General features: G+C 34.8%; 1 long non-coding RNA gene across 1 annotated transcript in view; it reads right to left on the bottom strand.

Annotated features, from left to right (window-relative positions):
• Window positions 1–469: 469 nt before the first annotated feature.
• LOC118762360 overlaps window positions 470–8763 on the bottom strand; it is a 20816-nt gene continuing 12522 nt past the window's right edge. Inside the window, exons 3-4 of the long non-coding RNA XR_004998106.1 lie at window positions 1273–1276; window positions 470–542 (exon numbers count right to left, since the gene is read on the bottom strand). This is a non-coding gene — a long non-coding RNA (uncharacterized LOC118762360). The remainder of the gene's footprint in view (window positions 543–1272; window positions 1277–8763) is intronic.

Raw genomic sequence — 8763 nt, 5'->3', positions numbered from 1 at the left:
TCCTAAAATGACATCACGGTACAACCTCCCTATTCGGCTCGATGTTGTTGCTAAGATAATTTACAATGCTTTCTACAAGACAGACTGTCCTGAAATAAACTTAGAAAATCCCTCTGTATGGAATACATTCATAAACACCAACGCAAGGAATACTGGGGTAATATTCTCAACAAAACTTCTGTCAAACGTAAACATAACATGTCGGATATTGTTGTTTGGGACAGAGGGGAAAAGGTATGTACCATCATAGAGGCCGGCTGCCCTGCAGATATAGATATATTTTTGAAAATCAAAGAAAAAGAGGATATTTATGGACAACTGCTTCAAAACTCCCAGCTTCTATATCCAGACTATGAATTCATATTCATACTAATAATAATTGGAACACTAGATTTTGTTAGTAAATACTTAAAGGAGAATCTAGATACACTGGGATTTTCAGAAAGAGAAATTGACCGGCTAATTCGTACATTACAAGTGCAATTGTGAGTGAAACAGTAAAAATATGCAAGACTTGTCTCAAGTTGCAAATGTGAATTTGCCTTGTTAACTACATCCCAAAGACAGAGCCTTGTATCTTTGTTGGAAACCGTCTCCCTCCTCAGTGGAAAATTTATAATAATTAAAAAATAGAAGAGACGTACATACATACATACATACATACATACATACATACATACATACATACATACATACATACATACATACATATACGCACGTGTATATATTTGTATATAGGTAAGATATATTTTTATATATCATTGCATTAGTTTTTAGAAAATTTTCAATGTGTAACGATGAAATGCCCTAAAGAATTCGCCGATTTTGATCTTTAATTCAAAATTACGAATAACCTTATAGAATGTTATACTACTCCGAAAGACAAAGATTACATCTTCTGGGTTTGTAAAGGGACGCATCAATTTGATCAGTTTTATAATTGTTGGTATTATCATCCTTTAAGCTCCAGATATATTTCGGCAACGAGTGGTGAAGTGTCATTCTGAATGTCTGAATGTAAACATATGTTGCGAGAAACTTTCTTTAAAGAAATTATCAGAAAGCTTTGTACAGCTTTTTGTTTCTCTGTTATTTGCAAGACGTCTTAGCTCTCTAAACTGACACTTTAGAAAGAAACACGTTGTTGTATAAAATAATCTTATACTGTTTCTCATTTGCTTTATTCATATCTTAGAAACTTATTCTATATTGAGGCTTTTTTTTTTATTACTATTACTTTCGGGTTGATGTTGGGGAAGTGAGAATATGTACCCCTCTGTGTGATCTACCACAACTCATGAGGCACGGTGTTTTCTCATATCAACGGAAATCATAACAACATATCAAAGCCACATATTTATGCGCATTTTGAGTGCGGATTTACATACATAAAATGCACATAAATGCACACGCACGCACACGCACACACCGCATACACACCCGCACACATTATGTATATATATATATATATATATTATATATATATATACAGAGAAAGAGAGAGAGACATAAAAACACAGGATAAAATCGTCAATATACATACCAGAAAGAAGAAGAAGAAGAAGAAGAAGAAGAAGAAGAAAGAAGAAGAAGAAGAAGAAGAAGAGAAGAAGAAGAAGAATCAATAAAAATGAAACTGGGGATTGAACTACAAACATATGTCAAAATATAGCCGTGAATATATATGCAATTAGTTAAGTGAAAGTGTTTCTCACAATATCAGCACTTCTCAAATACCTCTAACATAGTGTTTAATTAAAGTTCATAGTTATGTCGGTTTTTAAAGATTTTTCTTTTCTCTGCGCAAAGGTCACATTATTTGTTGCTGTTTTTATAGAGGTTATAGCCTCCAATAATATTCCATCAAAATGCTGTAGTTAGAAACCTTTACTTTTAATTGTCGCATTTCTGTTTTTCAATATATCTGAAAGTGAATTATGGTCTTAAATTGTTTAATTTTCCTTCGGGCAAGGCTATGAATCGTATGCCTTCCAAATCGTGGTTTCGTTTTATATAGGTAACCTAATAGTAATATCTTCTGCGTTACAAGATTTATTTAATATACATGCATTGGTATTTCTTTATGAACATGTAGCTTGAGCATTTTATAGTTCTAATTTAAGATTGCATATTAAGAAGCTAAAATGATAAAAATTTTCTGTACTTATGGTAAGTGGGGAAAACAGTATCGCTTTAAGTTAGAAGGTTTTTATGATATTCGGTTTATATTGATTGAACGGTGGTGCCGGAATTACGTGATATTATGGGAAGCTTTTCTTAGTTTGTGGGGAAATTAGGTGGAGTAAGCTTACCCTTGAATCGATCAAGTAGTAAAGCGTGTGTCTTCATAGGAGACTTGAATAATGGAAGAGTTCCTTATTGATTATAGATTGAAAATATCTCTACTTATAGCATTGAAAGGGTTTCTAAAAACTATAGAGTGGGTAACATCGTACTATTACGTCAGTTTAATTTTGATAGGGAATTGATTCTAATTATTTCATTATTTTAATATCTAAAGCCACAGATTCGCTTCCCGTGATGAGAAAAGTTTAACTTCATAATCTTTGCCCTCATCAAAATTATTTAATTAAAACACGTTGTGAATATGTATGCACGTATGTGATTGTGTGTGTGTGTAATTCTATTTCTAACTTCTATAGGCGCAGAAGTGGCTGTGTGGTAAGTAGCTTGCTTACCAACCTCATGGTTCCGGATTCAGCGTGGCATCTTGAGCAAGTGTCTCCTACTATAGCCTCGGATCCACCATGGCCTTGTGAGTGGATTTGGTAGACGGAAACTGAAAGAAACCCGTCGTATATATAGATATAGATATATATATAGATATAGATATATATGTATGTGTGCGTGCGTATATGTTTGTGTGCCTGTGTTTGTCTCTGCAACATCACTTGACAACCGATGCTGGTATATTTACATACCCCCATAACTTATCGGTTTGGCAAAAGAGACCGATAGAATAAGTACAGGCTTGCAAAGAATGAGTCCTGGGGTCGATTTGTTCGACTAAAGGTGGTGCTTCACAACATGGCCGCAGTCAAATGACTGAAACAAATAAAAGAATATATATATATATATATTTATGTAAACATACAAAAACACATGCATACCCACATATACACAGACATGACAGACGTAAATAGACACCCCATAAAACATCGTTTTATGTTTATTCTACCTTGTAAAGGTTTATGTTTTTTATGAATTGACATTTTTATGTTTCGGGTTCTATACATGACTGCTTAATTATGCCATGTACAAAAGTAGCCTTGGAACTGTCTCAACTTCAAAGAAGTTAAGTTTAAATTAAATTATGTAACGATTTGCCAGTTTGAGAATATCTATATTTTCACACACGAGGAATACCTAAGACTAGAATTGGTAGCATACCCTAAGAATACTACCGGCTATTTGGGAATTCTAAGGGTGAACGAGCTATATTTGTACTGTTATACTTTCCTAACAGAACTATATATATATATATATATATATATATATATATATACACATACTACATACAACATACATACATACATACATATTATATAATATATATATATATATATATTTATTATATAGAAGGAGCTTCTACAGGACTAGAACTGTTTCATTCAAGAGAAATCTTCCTGAAGATTTCTCTTGAATGAACAGTTCTAGTCCTGTAGAAGCTCCTTCTATATAATAAATTAATTTTACTCTGCTATGTATGAGTACCTTATTTACTGTGGTTAACCCCGAATCAACCCGGGACCTACATATAATTATATATATATATATAAGCGGGATCAGCCATCTGAATGTGGCTAGGGACAGGGCGGGGTGGTGGGGGTGTCACCACCCCCGCCCTGTCCCTAGCCACATTCAGATGGCTGATCCCGCTTATATTACAGAGCAGTTACTGTTATACCTCGCTCAGAGATTTATTATTATTATATATATATATATTGAAGTAGATAAATGGATTATCTTATTACGGATTATTCAAATGAATTTTGTTAAATCTTCGTTCAGCTCCATTTCTTCCTACACTAAATATATATTATATATATATATATATAATATATATATATATATATATATATATAGATATATATATAATGATAAATATCAAAGTGAGTTATATACAGTAGCGGTAACACATCGTGACGTATTTTTGCCATTTCAATATGGCTAACCCCTAAGGGTGGATGCTACTGTAGTTTTTAGCCCCAGGAGGACACACTCCTCCAGCTGGCCATAGACACTTTCTGTGTCCTTGTCAGTATTTGCAAAGGGAAGTCATCCTTCCCGTCTTCAACTTATGATACACACGGACTCGAGTTTCGAGGTATTGACCTCTCGTCAGCGTGTGACATCATAGTTGTCGGCGAGAATTAGATTTCCTTCACAAATACTTATACTTTTTCCAGCGTCCACTGTCGCTGATATTGAAAAAGTGAAATCAAACAATGATAAATATCAAAGTGAGTTATATACAGTAGCGGTAACACATCGTGACGTATTTTTGCCATTTCAATATGGCTAACCCCTAAGGGTGGATACTACTGTAGTTTTTAGCCCCAGGACACACTCCTCCAGCTGGCCATAGACACACTTTCTGTGTCCTGTCAGTATTTGCAAAGGGAAGTCATCCTTCCCGTCTTCAACTTATGAAGTCCTCCTGGGCTAAAAACTACAGTAGCATCCACCCTTAGGGGTTAGCCATATTGAAATGGCAAAAATACGTCACGATATATATAATATATATATATATATATATTATATATATATATATATATATATCTTTTATCTTTTACGTGTTTCACTCATTAAACTGCAGCCATGCTGGTGCACTGGCTTGAAGAATTTTTTAGTCGAATGTATCGATGCCAATATTTATTTTTAAAGCCTGGTACATATCGGTCCTTTTTGGTGGACCGGGTACGTAAACGCCAGCACCGGTTGTCAAGCGGTGGTTGGGAGACAAACGCATACACACGCAAACACATACAAACGCACACACATACACATACACACATACAACGGGCTTCTTTCAGTTTCCATCTCCCAAGTCCACTCACAAGGCTTTGGTCAACCCAGGGCTATAATAGGAAACACTTACCCAAGGTGCCATGCAGTGAGATTCAACCCAGAACCATGTGGTGTGGGAATCAAGCTTCTTACCACTCTCTCTCCTCTCTCTCTCTCTATATATATATATATATATATATAGAACCCGAAACCACACAAGCCACTCCTACGCCTATATATATATATAATATATATTATATATATAATATATATATATATATATATATATATACACATATATTATGTTGTGTGTGTTAAATTGTTATCTCTGTAAAGACCAGTATCTATTATAGAGAATTTCTTGTAAGTACATCTGAAATATTAATCCAAAAAGGTCGTATTGCTCCACGTGGTACACGAATACACACACACATTCTTTTCTTTCTATTATTTTACATCTTTCAGTTAAAAATTGTGACTATGCTGAGACAACAGTTTCCAGAGTATAGTCGATTATATCAACCCCAATACTTTTATCTCATAGATTTCACAAGGAGGGAAGGCAAAATGGAGTGAATGGGTTTTGAGCTCAAAATATAAACAGACTTTTTACCAGGTTATTTGTCTGAAACTCACCTGATTCCGCTATGCCCAACACCTAATTGATTGTTGACAAAGATATTTTATTCAAATGGTCCAGCATACTGAATCAACTCGTTGTCTATAAAACCAAGTGGAACAGGAAGATAAAACAAATAATGTGAGGACATTGCTATTTAATGTGAAATGTAACTTCGTAAATATGAAATGACTCATACAGATTCCCATAAATATTCAGAGGGATATGGAAAACATGAAGATCAGCTAGTGACAGAATCTGTTTCTTTATTACCCACAAGGGGCCAAAAACAGAGAGGACAAACAAGAATAGACAAACGGATTAAGTCGATTATATCGACCCCAGCGCGTAACTGGTACTTATTTAATCGACCCCGAAAGGATGAAAAACAAAGTCGATCTCAGCGGAATTTGAACTCAGAACGTAACTGCAGACGAAATACCGCTAAGCATCTCGCCCGGCGTACTAACGTTTCTGCCAGCTCGCCGCCTCAAGATCAGCTAGTGACAGAATCGAGGTAATAAGTAAGTGCTTGATAACGGAACTTGAGTGTTTCTACCATGAAGTTCTTATTGTTTCCTTGGTCGGTTAAGTCTGTAGTTATAGCCGCTATCTTCTGGATCGAGATTTCATTCGAATTCATACAGAATTAATTCTTTGAGGAGATTCTTAAAGAGTTTCTTAAAGGATTCTTTATTTCGAAGTTCGCTAAGCTGAGTACGTTAAACTTTGATGATAAATTAAATCTTGCCTTGCTGATTATTGTACAATTTCCAATCTCAATTTTTTAACTTGAGGCTTAACCTAGTTGTGATTACCGGGATCCGGACAAAACCGCTTCGGACAATTTATTTTCTTGTTTATTTCAGTCATTAAACTTCGGCCATGCTGGGGCACCGCCTTGAAGAATTTTTACTTGCAGAAAAATCGGCATTTAAATTTTAAATGTAAAGTCTTTTGTTTTCTTCTCTCTTCACTTAGAGATTAATGATAATGAGCTGACCTTTTGAACTTTCTCCGGCCGTTGAAGGTCTAACAGAATTATGGCAACGAAGGTTAGTCGTTCAAACGTACTTCTTGTCATTTCTATCTTTCTACACATTTCTTGAATTAAACGATTTCCCTTTTGTTAGAATTCAGACAATATGTACATGGAGTAGTAAAGAGTCTCGTGTTCAGTTATTCTATTCTACTTATTTATTTTCGATTGAATATATTTTGCTTACTTAAAAATTAGAATTTCGGAAAATAAAAGTTTTTTACAACCGCTATTTCCGTTTTTGTTTACGTGAAATTATTAAAAAATTTAAGTGATTTGGCTGTTATTTCTAGCATGTGGAGAGACCTTCTCTGCTTAATTTCATGCGCTGAAAAAATCACCTAAAAAATATTCTGGGGGCGATACATTCGACTAAAAAATTTTCAAGGCGGTACCCCAGCATGACTACAGACTAATGACTGAAACAAGTAAAAGGGGCAAAAACGAAAAATATAACCGAGGAGGTTTTGTCCGCTTTCACACTTTAACTACGGGGGTTTTGTCCGAGAGAGTTTTGTCATGGGGTGGGGGGGTTGTCCGGGGAGGGGTGGGACCTTTTCGGTTTGACCGGCAGTTTTTTAAAATAATTTCCACGTAACTAAACACTTTTAAACTTCGTATACTGGTAGAATGTGTTTATAAAACATATTTTTCTCTTGGCTTTATTGAGAAAATTCTATAGTTTGTAAGATATTTGTTGTTGTTTGTTTTTTCCTTCAATTTCTGCAATTTCAACCAATCAATGACGTCTATTGAGGTGAAAAACATTCTGTGCCGTATGAAAATGTCCCTCGTTTAAGAAACAGATTGGGTTTATTTACATTTGTGAAGAAAAAAAGATACCCTTCCCCCAACCCTAACCCTAACTAACCCTAACCCTAAAATAGATTGAAATGCAATGCAATGGGTGACAATTTCATATGAGACCGCTAGAAAAAACTGCCGTTCAAACCGAAAAGATCCGAGGGATGTTGTCCTACACTCATGATTACCTTACACCACGACTCTTTTAGAGCTAAGCCTTTTGACGTGAGTTCACCCTGTGCGTGAAAACCAGAGTCAAAATGCCTTGCCTCCAATCAGCGACAACCGATTCAACCAAAGGGTATATAATGTGGCAACAATGATATATGAAAAATAAATTCAAAAATAAATTCATGGAGAACAACGAAGTAAATTAGGATCATTTCGGTTTGAACGGCAGTTTTTTCTAGCGGTGTCATATGAAATTGTCACCCATAATTATGACCCTAGTATCGATCTATTGCATTTCAAGCTGTTTTAGGGTTAGGGTTAGGGGTGGAGGGAAGGGTATCTTTTTTTCTTCACAAATGTAAATAAACCCAATCTGTTTCTTAAACGAGGGACATATTCATACGGCACAGAATGTTTTTTACCACAATAGACGTCAGTGATTGGTTGAAATAGCAGAAATTGAAGAAAAAAAACAACAAATATCTTACAAACTATAGAATTTTCTCAATAAAGCCAAGAGAAAAAGATGTTTTATAAACACATTCTACCAGTATACGAAGTTTAAAATTTTTTAGTTACCTAGAAATTATGTTAAAAACTGCCGTTCAAACCGAAAAGATCCGTAAATTATATATATAAAAAAAATAATGGAAACAAAATATATGCTCGATGGTTGATCATTAAAGTAGAAATTACATTTTAGCACATGTATTAACTACAGAAATTTGGTAACTGAAAACAAAGGAATTGAGAATAATAACAAAGCATTCCGATCAAGCAAGTCTGTGTTTAAAATAATGGGCCTTTTAGAAAACGATGCTGATGCTGGCGGAAAGCTAAGATAGACAAAACAGCGAATGAGAAAAGATAATAGCTATTAAAGAAAAATATTTGGAATCTATTTGTCAGACTAACGATTTTATATGGGAAAGAAATCAGAATAATAGAGAAGGCATGAAATAATTAGGAAAGTGAGATGGCTAGAGAATAACGAAAGACAGGCAAGGGTGGTGGGAATAAAGCTTTACCATTTTTTGTGTAGTGTTACGAACCAGACGGTCATTAGGGAAAGCTGTGTATCATGCCGTGACCACTAGGC

The sequence above is a fragment of the Octopus sinensis genome, linkage group LG2 (genome assembly GCF_006345805.1).
Source record: "Octopus sinensis linkage group LG2, ASM634580v1, whole genome shotgun sequence".
Lineage (NCBI taxonomy): Eukaryota > Metazoa > Mollusca > Cephalopoda > Octopoda > Octopodidae > Octopus > Octopus sinensis.
Note: the sequence above shows the minus strand (reverse complement) of the source record. Positions and strands in the feature narration are given on the sequence as shown.